This window comes from Malaya genurostris, chromosome 2 (genome assembly GCF_030247185.1).
Source record: "Malaya genurostris strain Urasoe2022 chromosome 2, Malgen_1.1, whole genome shotgun sequence".
In the NCBI taxonomy this organism is placed as follows: Eukaryota; Metazoa; Arthropoda; class Insecta; order Diptera; family Culicidae; genus Malaya; species Malaya genurostris.
This window is the reverse complement of record NC_080571.1, coordinates 157,856,388-157,879,303: the sequence shown is the minus strand read 5'-3', so window position 1 is coordinate 157,879,303 and position 22,916 is coordinate 157,856,388. Positions and strand designations below refer to the sequence as shown.

General features: G+C 36.3%; 1 protein-coding gene across 4 annotated transcripts in view; it reads right to left on the bottom strand.

Annotated features, from left to right (window-relative positions):
* Window positions 1–22,916, bottom strand: part of LOC131430372 (myosin light chain kinase, smooth muscle-like) — a 1,014,414-nt gene that overhangs the window by 367,400 nt on the left and 624,098 nt on the right. The window lies entirely within an intron of this gene.

Here is a 22,916-nt window from a genome sequence, read left to right as displayed (position 1 = left end):
AAAACAACGCGGAAAACACCTTACTTTCGCTTGGGTTTTTCGCGCAAGGACGACGATTTTGAGGTAGTCTGGCACATATCTTCAACTGAACGTTATAAAAAGGAAACCGTGGTCGAATTGATCTTTTTATTTTGTGCACTGGATGGAAGCAGACGTCGGGGCGAGAAGACGCATTCAAACAGCGGCATCGGAGAGCGCACCTTTCTGCTTAAAAACCTCAAACGCTCAGGCCGTAGTCCTAATGTCTACACTTCGGGCATGGTGCTCAAAATTGCCACATGATTAGCCGTTGCAACCGCTGCGGATCGAATCATGCTACCAACGATTGCGCCATGGATGGAGAATCTACCCCCCGCTGTGCAAACTGTGCTGGGCCCCATAAAGCAACCGAACGAGCTTGCCCGAAACGTGCTTAGTTCCTGAAAATAAGGAAACAAGCTACATCTCAGCGACAACCATCGAAGAGGAAGGTTCCACCTGCACCACCTGTACCGTCATTGGACCCAGTGAATTTCCCTAGGCTGAATAATCTACCAGATTCAATCCACCCGCCACCAGGTTTCAAAACTACTGATGATGGCCCAACTGTAAACTATACTCCGCTTTTTACTTCTGTGGAGTTGATGAAAAATTTCGTCGACATGAGAAGATTCAAGTGCTCGGTTCGTATATTATCCAATACGGTGTGTGAAACATTAAAAGTGATGAATTGGAATGCCTGCTCAGTGCGTCCAAAGCAAGTTGAACTATCGGACATCATAAGAACACTGCACGTCGATGTGTGTGTTATCACGGAAACACATTTATCACCGAAGATGTCCTTCTCAATACCAAACTACGTCATCATTCGTCTGGATCGAACCCACTCTAGGGACAGTGGTGTTACGATTGCAGTCAGAAGCGGGTGAAGTTTGCTATACTTCCGAGCTTTGGTTCGAAATTCATCGAGTCGCTAGGAGTTGAATTAGATACGACGATCGGAAGGATAAAATTCATCGCAGCATACTGCCCTAGACAGTGCTCACCGAACCAAGGAACTCAATCACAACTAAGAAATGATCTGCAGAAGCTGACAAGAGGACGAAATGAATTCATCATCGCCGGTGATATCAATGCCAGACATCAAGCCTGGGGAAATTCCAGAAATAATCGGAATGAAGCAGTGTTGAACGACGACCTTCAATCCGGCTACTACACTATCCTGAGTCTGGATAGTTCAACGTATGTTGCCAGATCAGGGACCTGCTCCATCATCGACCTGTTTATCACCAATCTTGCTGAGAACATTGTCATCATTGAAGATCTTAGTTCCGACCACTATCCTGTTGTGGAGGAAATTGGGTCCGGTGTTGAAACCCAGCAACGTACTCGACGTGATTATCATCATGTCGACTGGTCAGCATTCAGCAGCAGTGTTGACGACAACATTAACTACGATCGTCATCCAGAATCGGCAGAGGACATCGACAGACAACTAAATGAAGTTGAACGTGCCATCGCCAGAGCTCGTGAACTAAACATAAAGGAAATACCAATATTCCGTAAATCTATCACCATTGATTCTACCACTAAAACATTAATTAGATTAAGAAATATTTATCGAAGGCAGTACCAGAGAACAGGACTCAGGGAAAAGAAAACTTCAGCTAATAATCTAACTATTATCATTAGACAAAGAATGAACGATATCAAAAACAGGGAATTCTCAGACCATATCAGTAAGCTAGATAATTATTCTAAACCTTTTTGGAAATTGTCTAAACTTCTCAAAAACAAACCGAAACCGATACCACCTCTTCGCCTGGATAACTGTTTGTTCATAACTCATGAAACTACTGTTTCAGCCACTGTCGAAACTGTTGATAGAATGTCTTCTATATTCGCTGCTAATCACAGAATCACAGAAGAAGAATCCCACCTGTCCGAAGAGCTATCGTCCGATCAGTCTCCTATCTTCACTGTCCAAAATGTTCGAAAAAACAATCCTGTCCCGTTTGTTAGATAACACTTTTCCGGAAGAACAATTTGGGTTTAGAAGAGGTCGTTCTACTATTCACCAGTGGGTCAGAGTTGATAACAATCTCTCAAGAAATAAAACTGTTTCGAAAACATCTGGCATGATTTTGTTAGACGTTGAAAAAGCGTTTGACAATGTCTGGCACAATGGCCTAATTCATAAAATGCATCATCTCAACTTCCCAACCTATCTAGTCAAAATAATAAAAACAGAAGTTTCGAAGTCACTTATCATCAGATAAATTTCATGTTCCCGCTGGTGTTCCTCAAGGTAGTATCCTTGGCCCAATATTATTCAATATTTTCACGTCAGATATTCCGGCACTTCCGGGTGATGGCGTACTCTCACTGTTTGCCGATGACACCTCCGTTATCTACAAAGACCGCGTAATTCGTTCATTAGAAAACAAAATGCAGAGAGGAATGGATGTACTGGGTGATTATTTCAGCAGTTGGAAAACAGGCATCAATGAAACTAAAACTCAAGCTGTCATATTTCCCTACTCTAAATCTCCCCGACTTTTCCCACCTGAGAATAACAAAATTAAAATAAATGGCTCTGAAATAGATTGGTTGAATGAGGCAGTTTATCTAGGACTGACCTTGGATAACAAGTTTCTCTTTTGGTCACATGTGGACAAAATAGTGTTAAAATGCAACATTTTTTTGAGATCTCTCTACCCATTGATTAACAGAAAATCTACATTATCAACTCAAAACAAACTAGCTGTTTATCGGCAAATACTTTATCCAGTCATTGAGTATGCAGTTCTAGTTTGGAAAAATTGCGCAAAATGTCATAACAATAAGCTCCAAGTCGTTCAAAACAAATTTTTAAAAATGAGTCTGAATCCACTTCCATGGACTAGAACTTCTTATGTACATACAATTGTTGAACAAGAAACAATCGAGCAGAAATTTGAAAACACACACAATAAATTCAAAACTAAATGTTCAACTTCTGAACATGCCATTATGAGAGCTTTTTACAGCTAGGGTTAGGTTAGGATAGTTTAGGTTAAGTAGATAAAAATATACAATTTCAAGGATATAAATCCCAACATGAAATAAAAGTCACTAACAATTTAGGACTGAAACAATAAGAAATAAAAAATTACAACATAGACTAAGCAGATAACAACATAGATGTAAAGTTATAAACTGTATCACTAAAATATTGTAGCCACTGTAAACGAGAAAGTGGACAACATTATATAAAATCAGCCTGTTATCTAAACAACTATTAAGATTACTTCTTTGCAAATCGAAGGTAAAAATCATCAGTTTAGTGAAAATAAAAAATTATTTGATTTCCGTCGTGCACTTTTCGCTATGCGAAGATCGTTCGAGAAAAAAATTCCGAACTGTGCTAAATATCGTAGAGAATTCCACAATTTGGTACTTCTAAAAGGCAGAAATGAATCCTGTACAGCATCTTAATAGTTTCTTTCAATGAAATATGCAAATACAAGATGAGATAATCGACGTCGAAATTGTTTAAAATTCTAGTAGTGAAAAGGGGGAAAGTTTCACAATTCACACAATTTGGAAGTATAAAGAAATCGTGTCAGTTTTATTCGTATTCACGTTATGTCTCTGACATTACACACCCGCACTTTTGTCGTGAATACGACTTACTTTACTAAGGGGTGCCTTTTCAAAATTATCCATATGGAAGAATGGGCAGAAATTAATCGAGAGTATCTCGACTTGTATTAATGGCAGCAACATAATTCTTTCACTATTTCATCAAAAATATGATCAGGAATTTAGGATAATATTTTGAACAGTGTGAGATAACCACAAACAACTCAAAAATTAAGTTTTCTTAAAATTTGAAAACAAAGGGGAAAACTCTTTACTTCCGCTTGGGTTTTTCGCGCAAGGACGACGATTTTAAGATAGTCAGGCACATACCATCAACTGAATGTTATAAAAACGTGAACCGTGGTCGAAAATCGATAATTTCTTCTGCGTTGGATGGAAGCAGATGCGTGGTTAAAAACCTCAAATGCTCAGGTCGTAGTTCTCATTTGCCTTCCGGTCGTCAAGGTGAGAAGACGCATTAAACCAGTTGCGCAGCATTTGGCACTGCGAGCGGATATGTTGCGGTTTGTACGTATAGCTAGTTTCAACTCAAACAAGAGCGATTGCATCATACAACATACAAGCTTCTGGTCGTTTGCATTGGAGAGAAAGAAAACAAAAAACGAGAAGTGGAAAACATTATATAAAATCAGTCGTTCTAATGGCTCTAAATATTATCTAAAGAACTATTAAGATTACTTCTTTGCAAATGGAAGGTAAATATCATCAGTTTAGTGAAAATCCAAAATAATTTGATTCGCTTCGTGCACTTTTCGCTGTGCGAAAATTGTTCAAGAAAAATGTTCCGAACTGAGCTAAATATCGTAGAGAATTCCTTCTAAAAGGTAGAAATGTATCCTGTACAGCTTCTTGATAGATTCTTTCAATGAAATATGCAAATCCGAAATGAGATAATAGACGTCAAAAGCTTCACAATTCACACAATCGATCAGCTATCAATTCGAATTCGAAAGTATAAAGAAATCGTGTCAGTTTTATTCGTATTCACGACATCCAGTTATGTTTCAGACATTACACACCCGTGCTTTTTTTTAATAATTATTTATTGGAATATGAGTTAAAATTAAATTATTAAGATTCGAATTGGGTGTTCAGTCACAAGTGGTGTCTTTTCAGCCCTATTATATTATATAGTTATAACCTTTGAAGCGTTTTCTTCCTGGTGGAACAAAAACTTGACCAAATTGGTACTGCATAAAGCATGGCTGGTCTGAAAATTTGTTAATAAATTAACAATTTGTTTTTTAGACAGACGTTAGAATTTCTGTTTATAGGAGGATATAAACATTTAATATATTTAATACATTTTGCCAGGATTCCTTCAATGTGATTACTGAAAGTGAGTTTTTTTTCATACGTTAAACCTAAGTATTTTGCTTGATCAGACCAATCAGATGTTAATTCCAAGCCATTCAATTTGAGAATGTGATTATTGTTCGGTTCAAAAAAAGAAGCTCTTGGCTTATGAGGAAAGCTAATTAATTGCGTTTTCGTTGCATTTGGTTTAATTTTCCATTTTGACAGATAATCACTGAAAATATTTAAGCTTCTTCGTAGGCGACTGCAGATCACTCTTAGATTTCTACCTATGGCTAACAGAATTGTGTCGTCACAGAATAGCGATTTCTGACAACCAACGGGTAGATTAGGAAGATCAGAAGTGAAAATATTATACAAGACTGGAGCTACGCTCGAACTCTGCGGAACACCTGCTCGTACGGGTAGCAATTCAGATTTACAATTCTGATAGCTAACCTAAAGAGTACGATCAGGTAAATAATTTTAAATCATTATGATCAAATAAATAGGAAACTGGAAATCAGATATTTTTGCTATTAAAACCTTGTGCCGAACACTGTCGAATGCTTTTTCTATGTCTAGAAGAGCAACTCCAGTGGATAACCCAGAAGATTAATTTGTTTTTATCATGAAAGTTACTCTGACAAGTCGATGACTAGTTGAATGTTCACGACGAAATTTAAACTGCTCTGGTTAAAAAATTGAATTCTCATTTATATGAGACATCATTCGCAACAAGATAATTCAACAAGTTCACTGATAGAAGAAAGTAAGCTAATTGGTCGATAACATGATATTTCTGCTGGGTTTTTATCAGGTTTGAGGATAGGAATTACTTTAGCGTTTTTCCATCTTTTTGGGAAGTAATCTAATGAAAAACATTTGTTGAAAATTTTAACGAAGAGGCTCAAGGCAACATCGGGAAGATTTTTAATAAGAATATTAAAAATTACATCATTCATGTTTTCAAGTATCCTAATGATTTACTTAATTTAATCAAAATTCGTCTCAATAATGTTATTTGGTAATAACACTTGAGTTGAAATATGATCATATTTCAGTGAGACTTCTTTTTCAATAGGACTCACAACGTTCAAATTTTAATTGTGGACACTCCCGAACTGCTGAGTACGTTTTTGAGTTTCTATGCCATTTATAAGAAGTATTTGATTTCCTTCCTTGAGAGCAGGAATTGGTTTCTGAGGTCTTTAAGAACCTTAGAAAGTTTCGTTTCGCAAAAGAGTAAATCTATGTTTAATTTCTTTTTGTAAATCCTTTTCATGTAAATGTTTTTCATAGCATGATCACGAGAACGTTGATATTGTCGTCGACTAAAATTCTTCAACCGAATGAGCAGTTGAAGATTCGATGATAGGAGAATTTAATTTAGTTTGAGCTTTGGGAACTGAAAGATTTCTAGCTTCGATAATGTACACGGGTAAAAATCCATTGCCGTTACCATGATTTAAAATCATGAAATCATGAATCATGTCTATCATGAATAATAAGTCATGATTTCATGATCAAAATGATTGGTATCATGCACAATAACACATCTTTCATGAAAATTTTCATGATATCAATCATTTTGCTTATGAAATTTCATGAGAAGGCATAGTTCATGATTTCATGATTAAAAAATCATGGTACCGGTAATAGATTTTTATCCGTGTAATGATTCAAATTATCAATTGCTGAGTCGATGTCCGTAGAATTTTCTAAAATAGTTTCATGATCCACATGATATTCAATGTGAGATCTGTGATCCAACCAATTAGCTCTATGGTAGTTGAGTATAGAACTAATTGGATTAATTATAGCTTCGTTGGGAAGTCTGAATGATACAGGAAAATGATCTGAATCAAAGTCAGCATATGTAATCGGTTCACTAAAAATTTTTCTTTGATCTGTTAGAACCAGTTCAATTGTAGTCCGATTTTTCACGGAAGAGAAGCAAGTCGTATTACTGGGATGAAGAACTGTGAAGTAACCAACTGAGAGTAGATTATGAAGTATTTTACCATTACTGTTATTTTACCTACAATTCCACAGGACATGCATTTAAATGCCCCATTACGAAAATTTTTTCGCGATATCTTGTGAGTTTTTGCAAATCGCCTTTAAAGAAATTTAATTGTTCTCCGGTGCATTGAAATGGCAAATAGTCTCCAGCGATGAAATAAATTCCATGAATGGTTTCAACTTCGATTCCCAAGCTTTCAATAACTTTAGCATTGAAAGAAGGTAAAATTCGATGTTTAATTTGCCGTTGGACAAAAATGGCAACTCCACCACCCATTCCATTAAACCTGTCAAATCGATGAACCACATAATGTGGATTGCTTTTCAATTTGTCATTAGGTTTAAGAAAAGTTTCTGTCACAATGGCAATATGAATTTTGTGAACTTTTGTCATCTTCACTCGATTTTAAAGACCGAACATTTCAATTTAAATTATTCAAATAATTACTCAACATTACTGTTAAATTTTAAATTTCATTCTAATATTTTTTGCAAATTGCCATCCGATTCGAAATGCTTCAAAAAGTGATGAAGTCGAATTCATTCGGATGATCTTTTGAAAAAGTTGGTCTTGTAGGTAGATCATTTTATTTTCAAGCTGAACAGACCTGTTTTCTCAGTTGATAGAAGTCGTTCTCAAACTTTCTTATTCTGGTATACTCCTTTATGAATCTAAAGAACACATCGTCGGGAGATCGCGGACCGCGTTCCTCACAATCGCGATGCAACGACGCGTGAATACGTTTCGAATCGGATTCTCGAGTGCTCCCAAGAAACCAAGTTACGAAGAGGTCCACCATTTCGTCGGATCTGTGCTAGGTCTCAAGCAAGGTGAAGTCGTACGCTTACAATGCAGCAAAAATCATTGCAGTGCGTTCGTTAAAAAAAGTGAGCTGGAGATAGCTCAACGTATCGTAAACGACCACGATAACAAACACGAATTAGAGGTAGATGGTAAAATATACAGACTACGAATCACTCTAGATGGATGTAAGACTCTCCGATCTATCTGAAGACGTAACCGATCGTCAAATAGCTGGAGTCCTCTCTGAGTATGGCGATATACTGTCAATATGCGAACTGTATTGGGATGAAAAATATCTTTTCGGTGGAATATTAACAGGAATTCGCAACGTGAGAATGATAGTACATCGCAATATTCCATCTATAGTTAACATTAACGGTGAAATAACCTGTTTGTCCTATTATGGCCAAAAACAAACATGTCGTCATTGCAATGAATTCGCACCCAACGAAATTCCATGCGTTCAAAATAAAAAACTTCTCTTGCAAAAGCTGGAAGCTGATCAAAATACATATGCAAATGTTATAAAATCGGCAAACAAGCCAAAGCCTAAAACAAAACCACCAACTGGAACCGAACCACCACAAGCGAAGACGTTAGTAGTTCAGCCGGATACAAATGAGCCGGGTGATCTTTGCCCTCTAACACAACCTCAAACTGAATCCTCAGACATTTTCCCTGAATCTGTACCATCTAATGGTGTTAGTGCTCAACCACTTTTGCGAGCTGCGGCTTTAGCCCATGGTGATAAAAAATGATAACGCAAGACCTAAACGAACTACAGTTAAAGATGGGGAAGAATCCGACGCATCATCAGCTTCCATCAACAGTAAAAGACCACACAGACAACCACCAGGAAAAAAAATTCGTTGTGATACAAACTAGAAAACCCAGAAAAGCAACAAGCGATCGAAATGGATTATTATAGTTACAATATTGCAACGATAAATATAAACAAAATAACCAACATCACGAAACAGGATGCCCTCAAAACCTTTATCAGAGCCAACGAACTAGATATAATCTTCCTACAAGAAGTAGAAAATGAACAGCTTGAATTTCCTGGATACAACACAGTGTGTAATGTAGACTACGCAAGACGTGGAACTGCAATTGTTCTCAAACAACATATACAATTTTCGAATGTTGAAATAAGCCTTGATGGTCGTCTTATAGCGCTGCGGATTTGTAATACAACTATTTGCAACATCTATGCTCCTTCTGGCACAGCTTTACGTGATGAGAGGGAACGTTTCTTTAATCATACGCTCGCTTATTATTTACGACATTCCACAGAACACACCATCTTAGCTGGAGACTTAAACTGCATCCTACGCTCATGTGATGCCACTGAAAACAACCTTAGCCCAGCACTACAAACTACAGTGAGGCAGCTTAAACTGCATGACTTGTGGGCGAAATTGAACCCAAGATTGTCGGGATATATATACGTAACGCATAACTGTATGTCAAGACTGGATCGTATATATGTCTCTCCGGCTCTATGCGATCAACTAAGATCAGCCAACACGCATGTGTGCTCTTTCATCGACCATAAAACTCTGATAGCACGTATCTGTCTCCCTTCCCTTGGCCGTGGTGAAGGGTGGGGTTATTGGAGTCTTCGCCCGCACCTTCTAACGCTACAAAACATAGCAGATTATCAAATTCGTTGGCAGTTCTGGACTCGTCACCGTCGGAACTATGCATCCTGGATGATGTGGTGGATTGCTTATGCTAAACCGAAAATCCAATCATTTTTCGATGGAAATCGAAGGAAGCTCTCGACGCATTTCATAACGAATACCAACGGCTTTATTCCCAACTTAGACAAGCGTATGATGGCTACTACCAAAATCCGAATCTGTTAACGCAAATAAACCGACTGAAAGGTGAGATGCTGGCTCTACAACGCGAACACACAAAAATGTTCGTTCGAATAAATGATACCTATATATCTGGAGAACCTCTCTCAACGTATCAGCTGGGTGAAAGAAAGAGAAAGAGAACGTTGATCACAAGGCTTAAAAATGAACAAAACAAAATTTTCGAAAGACCAGAAGAAATCGAAAATTATTTGTTCAACTACCGATAGATCTACTAATGACGAGCCACACCGCAGCTTCCACTGTGCTCGTATGATCCCCGAGGGAGATGAAATAAACGAAGCAGCGATGAGCGAAATCACCACAACAGAAATTTTTACCGCGATCAAATGTAGTGCATCCCGCAAATCACCAGGACCAGATGGTATACCCAAGGAATTCTATTTGCGGACGTTTGACGTGATACACCGAGAGCTGAACCTTTTTTTTTTTTTTTTTTTTTTTTTTTTTTAAATAACTATTTATTGGAATATGAGTTAAAATTAAATTATTAAGATTTAAATTGGGTGTTCAGCCACAAGTGGTGACTTTTCAGCCCTGTTATATATATATGATTTGGTTATTACCATGAAGACATTATTTGCTTCCGCAATTCTGAGATTTTTGTGTAGGGAAAATTCTAAACCTACTTGTATTGTGTAATGGGGAAAAGGAACTTATATACTAACTTACTAATTAATACAGAGAGCGAATCGATTCAATTGAAGATTGCATCGATTTTTGTCGGAATTTGCTTATAATATTATGTGACATTACATCTAATGGTTCTATATTTGTGAGTCTGTGTAACTCATTTGTACTAAACCAGGGAGGACGCTTCAGAATCATTTTCAGAATTTTATTCTGAATCCTTTGAAGCGTTTTCTTCCTGGTGGAACAACAGCTTGACCAAATTGGTACCGCATAAAGCATGGCTGGTCTGAAAATTTGTTTATAAATTAACAATTTGTTTTTTAGACAGAGCTTAGAATTTCTGTTTATAAGAGGATATAAACATTTAATATATTTATTACACTTTGCCTGGATTCCTTCAATGTGATCCTTGAAAGTGAGTTTTTTGTCATACGTTAAACCTAAGTATTTAGCTTGATCAGACCATGTCAATTCCAAGCCATTCAATTTGAGAATGTGATTATTGTTTGGTTTAAGAAAAGAAGCTCTTGGCTTGTGAGGAAAGATAATTAATTGCGTTTTTGCTGCATTTGGTTTAATTTTCCATTTTGACAGATAATCACTGAAAATATTTAAACTTCTTTGTAGGCGACTGCAGATCACTCTTAGATTTCTACCTGTGGCTAACAGACTTGTGTCGTCACAGAATAGCGATTTCTGACAACCAACGGGTAGATTTGGAAGATCAGAAGTGAAAATATTATACAAGATTGGAGCTACACTCGAACCCTGCGGAACACCGGCTCGTACGGGTAGCAATTCAGATTTACAATTCTGATAGCTAACCTGAAGAGTACGATCAGTTAAATAATTTTGAATCATTTTGATCAAATAAATAGGAAACTGGAAATCAGACATTTTTGCTATTAAACCTTTGTGCCAAACACTGTCGAATGCTTTTTCTATGTCTAGAAGAGCAACTCCAGTGGATAACCCAGAAGATTTATTTGATTTTATCATGTTCGTTACTCTGACAAGTTGATGAGTAGTTGAATGTTCATGACGAAATCCAAACTGCTCTGGTAAAAAAATTGAATTCTCATTTATATGAGTCATCATTCTTAACAAGATAATTTTTTCAAAAAGTTTACTGATAGAAGAAAGTAAGCTAATTGGGCGATAACTTGATGTTTCTGCTGGGTTTTTATCAGGTTTTAGGATAGGAATTACTTTAGCGTTTTTCCATCTTTTTGGGAAGTAAGCTAATGAAAAACACTTGTTGAAAATTTTAACCAGGAGTCTCAAGGCAACATCGGGAAGATTTTTAATAAGAATATTAAAAATTCCATCATTACCAGGAGCCTTCATGTTTTTAAGTTTTCTAATAATTGATTTAATTTCATCAAAATTCGTCTCAATAATGTCATCGTGTGATAACACTTGGGTTGAAATATGATCATATTTCAGTGAGACTTCATTTTCAATAGGACTCACAACGTTCAAATTAAAATTGTGGACACTCTCGAACTGCTGAGCAAGTTTTTGAGCTTTTTCGCCATTTGTAAGAAGTATTTGATTTCCTTCCTTGAGAGCAGGAATAGGTTTCTGAGGTTTCTTAAGAACCTTAGAAAGTTTCCAGAAAGGTTTAGAATATGGTTTAATTTGTTCAACTTCTTTAGCGAAATTTTCATTTCGCAAAAGAGTAAATCTATGTTTAATTTCTTTTTGTAAATCCTTAACTATGTTTTTCATAGCAGGATCACGAGAACGTTGATATTGTCGTCGACGAACATTCTTCAACCGAATGAGCAGTTGAAGACTGTCATCGATGATAGGAGAATTTAATTTAGTTTGAGCTTTGGGAACTGAAAGATTTCTAGCTTCGATAATATAATGATTCAAATTATCAATTGCTGTGTCGATATCCGCAGAATTTTCTAAAATAGTTTCATGATCCACATGATTTTCAATGTGAGATCTGTAATCCAACCAATTTGCTCTATGATAGTTGAAGATAGAACTAATTGGATTATTTATAGCTTCGTTGGAAAGTCTGAATGTTACAGGAAGATGATCTGAGTCAAAATCAGCATGAGTAATCGGTTCACTACAAATGTGACTTTGATCTGTTAGAACCAGATCAATTGTAGACGGGTTTTTCACGGAAGAGAAACAAGTAGGATTACTGGGATGAAGAACTGTAAAGTAACCAGCTGAGAGTTGATTATGAAGTATTTTACCATTACTGTTATTTTGCCTACAATTCCACTGGACATGCTTAGCATTTAAGTCCCCTATTACGAAAAATTTCGATCGATATCTTGTAAGTTTTTGCAAATCGCCTTTAAAGAAATTTAATTGTTCGCCGGTGCATTGGAATGGCAAATATGCTCCAGCGATGAAATAAATTCCATGAATGGTTTCAACTTCGATTCCCAAGCTTTCAATAACTTTAGTATTGAAAGAAGGTAAAATTCGATGTTTAATTTGCCGTTGGACAAAAATGGCAACTCCACCACCAATTCCAGTAAACCTGTCAAATCGATGAACCACATAATGTGGATTACTTTTCAATTTTACATTTGGTTTAAGAAAAGTTTCTGTCACAATGGCAATATGAATTTTGTGAACTTTGAGAAAATTATAAAATTCATCTTCACTCGATTTCAAAGATCGAGCATTCCAATTTAAAATATTCAAATAATTATTTAACATCACTGTTAAATTTTAAATTCATTATAATATTATTTGCAAATTTCCATCCGATTTGAAATGCTTCAAAAAGTGATGAAGTCGAATTCATTTGGATGATCATTTGAAAAAGTTGATCTTGTAGGTAGATCATTTTATTTTCAGTTATATCGCCTAAATCGACTTCATTTAAAGAAGCGAATGGCATTGAAGGAATATTTGTAGGTAGACTGCCATTAGAAGAAGATGATTTGGCCGGTCTACCTATTAATAAATTGTTTTCGTTAGAAGAAGAACTGCAAGGCGGTCCTGTGTTTTGATTATTTACATTAGAAGAAATAGGAGATAGATTTCTACCTAATATACCAGCATAACTGACATTAGAAGAAGATGATGACGAGGTCGATCTACCTGTCAATAAATTGTTTTCGTTAGAAGACGAATTGGCAGGTGCCTTAGAAGAATTTTCAGGTATGTTCTGTAAATTTAAGGTCGTTGATTTGACTTGTTGTCTAAGCGAACGAGCGTTTAAAATTTTTTCCCTGACAGGACATTTCAAATAATTGGATTTATGATTTCCATTGCAATTTGAACATGAAAATTTATCAGTGGTTTCATTCATTGGACAAGCGTCTTTCGAATGCGATTTACCACAATTCAAACACCGTATATCCATATGACAATTTTTGGTTCCATGACCGAAGCCTTGGCAACGACGACATTGCGTTAAGTTTGCAATACGATTATGCCGTTTATAATGTTCCCAATGAATTTTAATGTGGGAAATGAAACGTACTTTTTCTAAAGTTTTCAAATTGTTTACATCACTTCGATTGAAGTGTATTAGGTAAAGTTCATGGGAAATTCCAGAGCGTGGTTTAGAAGTACCATTCGCTCTTTTTTTCATAAGTATTACTTGGGAAGGGGCAAAACCAAGCAATTCTTTTAGTTCATTTTTAATTTCATCAATACTTTGATCATTTGATAATCCTTTCAAGACAGCCTTGAAGGGTCTGTCTGATTTTATATCATATGAATAAAATTTATGAAGTTTTTCGGACAAATATCGAATAAGACTTTCGTAATCTTCCAATCCATCCACCAAGACTCGACATTCTCCTCTTCGTCCGATTTGAAATGAGACTTTTACTTCCGGGAGAAAAGTAGAAAGCTCAGTACGGAATGCTTTGAAGTCGGAAATCATCACCGTCACTGGTGGCATAGATTGATGTTTCTTCCCAGAACGACAAGCGTCCATTTTGGGAATTTTTGAAGAATTTTCTTCTATGTCGCTACAATCGGATTCAGGAAGAATCTCGTAAATATTGTTAGACGGCATAGGATCAACGGAAGGGAAATCCGTCCGTTGTCTTTTATTTTTACATTCAGATTCTATAAGATCGTGAATGTTATTAGAAAAATGTTGAATAACGGATTGTGATTTATTCCGTATTGAATTATTTTTAGCCTTAGGCTTGTTGCCTTTCCGGTTGGACGCAGGCATTTTTGAAATTTTAAATTAAATTAACTAGGCTAAATTAGTCTTCGATTAGACTCCTAGCTAGCCTTAGAAAAGGCTGATTAATTTCTTAGTCACTCTAATATCACTCTTTGTATCACTTAGTCACTCTAATATCACTCTTTGTATCACTTAGTCACTTAGTTAGTGATTCAGGTAGCCTTGAAAAAGACTGAAGCCTTGAATCAATGAAACTCTAGGTAGCCAGAAAAAAAATTCCAGGAGCCAAGAGCTATACGCGTGCGGTGCGAACGACTGTTCAACACCGACTGTGAGAGCTGAACCTTGTTTTGAATGAACCACTGACACATAATATTCCCCCCACCTTTGTCGCTGGTATTATAGTGTTAGCAAAAAAGAAGTGTGCAGATGATACAGTCCGATCATATAGACCTCTCTCTTTGCTCAACTTCGATTACAAACTACTCTCTCGTATATTAAAAGTTAGATTGGAAGCAATCATGAGCACGCATCATATAATTAACGATGCCCAAAAATGTGCTAACCCCGGCCGTAATATCTTTCAAGCCACACTGGCACTCAAGGATCGTGTGGCGCAGCTGATAAAATCCAAGCAAAGAGCTAAATTGATCTCTTTCGATGTTGACCATGCCTTCGATCGGGTGCGACAATCGTTTTCATACGACAATATGCGTGCACTGGGCATCAATATCAGATTAGTGAATCTTCTCTGTGAAAAAACTTAAGAAAATCTTCGCAAAAAGAAAACCTAACATAAACTTGGGGGTAAAAACAAGCTTTTTCCCCTTCAAATTACTCTCTTGTATAGCCAAGCGATCATCTTCTCGTGTGCTAATAAACGGTCATCTCACTTCAATTTTCCCCATACAACGATCTGTTAGACAAGGCTGCCCTCTTAGTATGCATCTGTTTGTCATATATCTCTTTCCTTTGATTAAACAACTCGAATCAATATGTGGAAATGATCTCGTCGTTGCATATGCCGATGACATCAGCGTGATAGCAACATCAGCACAGCAAATTGAGCAATTAAGAGAAACATTTGATAGTTTTGAACACGTGTCTGGTGCGAAATTGAACTGGTGAAAAACAACATCAATCAACGTTGGTCTTGTAGATAGAAACCCTATCAATGTACCTTGGCTGCAAACGGAAGAGAAAATCAAGATACTAGGAGTGATATATGTTAACTCGGTTTGGTTGATGGGGACACTTAATTGGAATGCAATAACTGGAAAATTTATTCAACATGTATGGTTGCAAAAATTACGCTCATTGACGCTACTACAAAAAGTAACAATACTAAACACTTTCGTTACTTCCAAAGTATGGTATATGGCATCCATACTTCCTCCATATAGCAAACACACGGCCAAAATAACATCAGTTATGGGGCAATTTTTATGGGAAAGATTTCCAATACGAATTGCTATAATGCAACTTGCCAGAACACATAGTGAAGGTGGTCTGAGGCTTCAACTTCCATCATTAAAATGCAAGGTATTGCTTATAAATCGACACATTCGAGAGCTAGTCAGTATGCCGTTTTACGCTGCATCTCTGCAACGAGATGAAACCATTCGAGCAGATTTGTCCTGTCTTGCACTATTAAACATAGAGTACCGTCGACTACCAGCAGCAGTTCGAGAAAATTTAACCAGCGACCTCATTTTAAAACACTACATCGCACAAAATGAGTTACCGAGGGTTATGCGAAAATATCCGACGGAGAACTGGCCAATAATATGGAAAAACATTATAGATAGAGCATTAACATCAGAACAGCGAAGCTCACTGTACGTTAACGTTAAGTTAATTTGAACGTTAACGAGAAATTTGAACATCGTCAACTGTTATACACCATGCAACGAGTGGATGGAGGAAACTGTTTACACGGCAATACAGCATTTGAAACCTTAGAACACAAGTTTTCCGGTTGCCAGGGAGTAACAGCAGCTTGGACAATACTACAACAAAAAATGTCATTCATAGCCCGCGGGAGGCGATATCCAACATTCGAGAGTCTATTCCACCCAAGTCTCGAACACCTTCAGCGGTCTCACCGTACACAAATATTAAAGCTTTTCTTGAGCTACATCTTGTACATTAATAGTTGTAATAATGTGATAGATTTGGACGAGCTAAATTTTCATTTAAGCTATGAATAATGTTTATGTAAATAATAACTCCTTTAATGAAATACACACTAAATTTTACAAAAAAAAATAAGAAGAACATGATATGGCCGATCTACCTTATTTATTTATTTATTTATTTATTTCGTCGAGCAAATATAGACTACATATAAATTGTTTACAATGTTCACTTACATACTACGCATTATTTCTACGACAAAGCTGAGATTTGATTTGATTTTTTGACATAGTAAGGTCAAGATGTTCGCAGTATTGATTGTAATGGCGCATTATTCGATTGACTGGACTGTATTTTGCATAATTTGTTCTAGCTTGTTTTTCTTAAAAAAATTTCCTGGAACGTAGTTGACGGCTAGGTATATAAAAATTTAATTGCGATAATAATGGAGCTGATTGAATGCGTTGAGAAAAAATGTCACTGATAAAATAAAGCATTGCAAAGTCGCGGAGTTCTTTAAGTGTTTGTATATTGATGAGCATGCAGCGTGCTTCATATGATGGTAGAGGAAATGCTGTCCAGTTTAATTTACGAAGTGCATATAAAAGGAATTGTTTTTGAATAGATTTGATGCGTTCTTCGTGAATAATATTGTATGGATTCCATACTAGGCTGCAATATTCCAAAATAGGTCCGACATATGTAGTGTATAATAATTTAATTGTGTATGGGTCCTGAAAGTTATGACTGAAGCGTTTAATAAAGCCCAGCATGCTATTAGCTTTATTGATTATGGTATTGTAGTGTTCCAAAAAAGTGAGCTTGGAGTCTAAGATTACGCCTAAATCTCTTACAATTTTACATTTTTCGACAAGTTTATTTCCTAGATGTATGTTTGTAGATATAGTTTCATTTTTCCTACTGAAAGTTATTGAGTTACATTTTTTTACATTGAGTTGAAGTAGACTTTTGCAGCACCAAATGTGGCATAGATTGATTTCGTTCTGGAATATTACAGCGTCGTTGATATTTTTAATTTCCATGAAGAGTTTCATGTCGTCTGCATATATAAGCACTTTCAGATTTTTGAGTATGAAGGAAATGTCGTTTATATGTAAAATGAAAAGGAGAGGCCCTAAATGAGAACCCTGAGGTACGCCAGAAGTTACATTAATTGGTTCAGACAGAATGTTTTGGAAGCGGACTACCTGTACACGATTCGTTAAGTATGATTTGAGCCATTCCAGAAGAGTATGTTTTATGCCATATTTTTGTAGTTTGTGTAGAAGTAAAGGTATGTCAATACGGTCGAAGGCTTTGCTAAAGTCAGTGTAAAGCGTTTCTATGTAGTTGCCGGCGTCCATTGCATTCAGTGTGAATGTCATAAATTCTAAGAGATTTGTTGTCGTTGAGTGGCCTTTAAAAAAGCCATGTTGATTGTTTGTTATTACATTTTTAAGTTGATGAAAAAGTTTTTCGTTTACAATTTTTCCAAATAATTTTGGAATGCATGAGATAAGGGCTATTCCACGGTAGTTCCGAATGTTAGATTTTGCACTAGATTCAAATATTGGTACAAGAAAGGAAGATTTCCATGCTTTAGGAAAAGTACATTTATCAAGTGATAAGTTAAAAAGTAGTTGTAGTGGTAGTGTAAGTTCTTCAGCAAGATTTTTTAAAAATATTGGTGGTATACTGTCAGGTCCAGGCCCTTCTGAGGCGTCTAAGTTTTTCAGTGCTGTCGAAATGTCATGTTCTGATAGATAGTTTACAGAGATAGAGTTGGAAAATGCTGGTATGAAAGAGAAGTATTCACGGTCACGGTCAGTTTCTGAATAAGATGTATATACTTCTTGGAAAAAACTTGCAAAGTGATTGCAGATTTCTGTACTATTTTACCCTACATGTTCGTCGAGGTGCATTTGAGATGGAAAATTGTTGCTTTTTAGTTTAGTTTTTGTGTAGTTAAAAAAGATCTTAGGGCAAGTTTTTATTTCGTTTTCAATTTTGCGGTTGTATTCTTCATGTGCTGTGTTAATGGCTATTTTGAGCTGATTGCATAGATTTAAGTAATTTTGAAGATGAGCGTCACTTTTTTCTTGTTTGTAAGTTTTGTGTGCTTTTTCTTTCCTATTTTTCAAATATTTTAGTTGTGAATTGAACCATACAGGTAATGTGCTGTTATGATTTTTTCTTCTTCTTTTCATGGGCAAAGTTTCGGCTAATATTTTGTTTATAATGTGATAGAATTTGTTTACATCGACGTCGACATTTCCTTCTGTACTCAGTATGTTCCGCCAATTTATTATACTTAGTCTACATTTGACTTCTTCAAAGTCAATTTTATTGTATTCCGGCACTTCCGCATATTCCAAGTCGTAGGGAAGAGATGCATTGTGTGTAAATAATGAATATTCAATTGCGGTGTGAAATGCTTCATTTTTCCATAATGGCAGGTTTGATGCGTTCACACAAAAGTCTTCTGTGCAATTTGTGAAAAGAAGGTCTAAATATGCATTTTGTTGATTTTTTATGGAGTTTACTGCATCAAGTAAAATTAGAAATTTTGTCGAAAAAGTAATGCAATGTTGCGTTTTCTCCTACGACTGGAAGTAAGATTGATTCATTTTCAATGTCAGAAATGAAGTCCGCATTACGTTGATTGAAGTCGCCAAAAATATGAAGCTTTACTTCAGGTTCCATATTCGAAATAATTGTATCTAAAGATTGAAAGAATAACTCAAAAGAGAATTTCTTCGCATTTTCGGGTGGGAAGTAGACAGAGCAGTAAATATGTTCTTCTCCCAATATTGAGACTTTGGCCCATACATGCTCAAATTCTTTATATTTAGGAGTAATAATTTCTTCAGAAGTAAAGCAAGAGTTAATGGCTATGAGGACTCCACCTCCAGATTTTTTCTGACAGAGAGATAAATTTCGGTCGTGCCGGAATACGTTAAAATTATTTCCAAAGACTTCTTCGCTTCTAACACTTTCATCCCAGCTGCTTTCAGTGCCAAGGATTACGTTGAAAGAGGAGGTTATTAAATTTTGATGAATTTCTTTCATTTTGGCCGGGCTTTTCATGCGGTTGAAATTTTGGCAATAGACCAAAATTTCAGTCACATTTTGTCTATGAAGCGAAGAAGTTTTTGAGAATTCTGAAATACTTACATTACTAATTCCTGTTTCTATTCCTTCGTCAAAGGGCGTCGTTATTTCCGAAAATTCGGCCTTGTAAAATTGTGTTCGGCTTCCCGGATTAGTTGGAGTCGGCGGATACGTTCACTTGTCAAAAATTCCCCATAAGTGTCCAGGTCGGCCAGCGCTTCCTTAGGTTTCATTCCATATTCCTGATGCACTTCGATGAAGATTCGTAGGAGGTGGTCAGGTGTTGTTGGAAGGCCTTCTGATGCTAATAACATTTTTATACTAGTTGGTGTCATACCCTCGATGCATACTGTAGGTTGTTGATTTTTCATGTATGACAAATACAGACGGACGACTTGCATTATTTTCAGGTCACGAAGCCTTGCTTTTAAGAAGCGTTCGTCGCCATTGGCAGATTGTGAAGTAAGACGTACAATTGGAGGACGCATTGGATCAATTTCGAATTGGCTGTCTGTATTCATGTCCTGTGATATTGCAGATGTATTTATGTTCTGTGATATTGAAGATGTGTTCACATAGTTAGTGGATGGTGCAGCTTCGATGTCATTACTTCCTAAGACAGGAGTAGTGTTGTTTTGAATACTTCTTGTTCCTTTGTAAGGATTGATTGTTTCACCTTTTTGAAAATTTATGAATTTTGAGGCAATATCTGCACCCGGATGCCTTATACCATAATATTGCCGAAAACGCAAGCGACACAATTTTATTTTTGAACTTGACAAATAGTCCAATAGTAACTTTCAAACGAGCCTATGTTTGTTAAAATCGGTTGAACTTTCTCTGAGAAAATTAAGTGTTAAAAAACAACGTGTTTTGTGGGGACGGGTATAGTGTAATGGGTAAGTCGATGCCTTTCACGCAGCCCGCCTGGGTTCGATTCCCAACCCCGCACATAGGGTCAGAAAGTTTTTCTGGCCCGAAGAGGCGAATGACCTTAAGGTTAAAACCTCTATAATCAAAACAAAAAAAACGTGTTTTGTCGGTAACGTCACTGTACCATTATATCTCCGGAACCGGAAGTGACAGCCATTTGGTCAACAAACTTAATGAATAGCATAAAAGTAGCTTTCAAATGAGCCTAAGTTTGTTAAAATCGGTTCAGCCATCTCTGAGAGCGGTAAAAATATCTTTGAAAAGTGCACACACAATAGGGTGGGACAAGGTTGTACATAAAAAAGATGAAAAGGTTTAGTTTCTCGCTCCACCAAACTTTTCGTTTACCGTTTGGTGCAAGTCTGGGCTCGTTTTTCGTTTTGCATGGTGCAAATCTGGGCTCGTTCAGAAAAACTATTTATTCGCGCCCGAGTTTCAAAGTTTGTATGGGATTTAGTATGGAGAAATTCACTTTTAACAAAAAAAGGCGGGTGGGTAATGTCAGAGACATAACTGGATGTCGTGGAATATCAGTTCTTAAGAAATTTTGCAAACGTTCCCCTTTTTCACTAATAGAGTTTAAACAGCTACTATTCTACAACTGTATATTCCAAACTTGAAACAATTCCTTTTTAAATGCAAATATAGGAGGCTAGGTACGACAAATTTGTAGTTTTTTGTAAGCTATGAAGTTCAAAAATATCTGATTCTTCTTGAAATTTCAGTACGAGACAATTGCAATGGCCTGGTGTGAAATGTATTGACGATCTTCGGTATGCAAGAGTAATTTTATGATAATAATAATAATAATAATAATAATAATATTAATAATAATAATAATATTAATAATAATAATAATAATGATAATAATAATAATAATAACAATAATAATAATAATAATAAAAATAATAATAATAATAATAATAATAATAATAATAATAATAATAATAATAATTATAATAATAATAATAATAATAATAATAATAATAATATTAATAATAATAATACAAATTAATCTGTATATATGGCAACCCTGTTTCGCATGCCATATTTTCACACGACCCCATACTAGTATAAGGATGTATTCAACATCATCACTTTCGGTCATCTGGCGGCAGTGATAGAGTAATTGGCTACCGAAGTGTTGGGATTGGCCGGTAACGCTACCCGTGATAACAAGAAAACGAAAATCATCCCTCACCATCTGCAGCTGGCCATCCAGTTCTGATACGCCTGGAAAGTAGAATGCGTAAATCAAGTGGAAACTTTTGTTCTAACAATTTGTTAATTTTAGTTTTCGGCCGCATACTAAAGTATTCACGACCAAAATACATATTGATCTGTATACGTGGAAACTCTGTTTCACACGGCATATTTGCATACTAGTATAAAAATGTGTTCAACATCATCACTTCCACTTTCGCATTGCCGTTCGTAATTGAATGTGTTAGTGACGGTGCAAATTACTTTCACTTCCATCTTGATGAATCTTTTGGTAGAAAATATTGAAAGTTTAATTATCTGTGGCACTAAAAAGTGTCTTGAAATGTCACAATCAACAAGATCTACATTTAGATCTGAGATAGTTCTCGTGTGTGTCTTGTTTCGTCAAGAGTTGCTCAGAAAATGGTAGGAAAGCGACAAAATTCAACTAGTTCTTTATGATGATCTTTAGCACTTTAGCAGTGGGCCTTGCTGGACTTTTTGGCTGCCTTTCTACAGGTTTTCGGTGTCATTGTGCCGACGGTGTCTCGTACGTTCAGAGTAGCTGCTTTAACTTAAATGACGCTATTTATCACATCACATTTCATTTTATATCACTATTTAAACATCTCTGTGCAAATCTTCGGTAACCTGTATGCTGTATTCTGGAGTGATTGTTCCTCGCTAAACAGTCACAAAACACGCGGAGGAGGCGTACTGATCGCAGTATCGAAAAAATTTAGCAGCTCTATTGATCAAACAATTATATCACTCGAGCAGTTATGGGTATTGGTTGAACTTTCACGAAATTTGCTTAGCATCAGAGTAGTCTCCCTGCTTCCTGACCGTAAAATCGATTCGGTGAGTATCAATGACCACATAGACTCCGTGAGTTCGACATCTTCCCGATTAAGCCCCGTACTCCTGCGCTATTTTTCGGTGACTATAATCAATCCAGTTTACGATGGTGTTTTCCTGAATTAGGATTACCTTTCGTTGATACACTGTTGTCGCAAATTCCGACTGCCTCCAGCACTCTTCTCGATGGGTTCAACCTGAATGGATTTACTCAACTCAATACATGCTGAATCGAAACGGTCGACTGTTAGATTTGATACTCGCAAATGATGTAGCT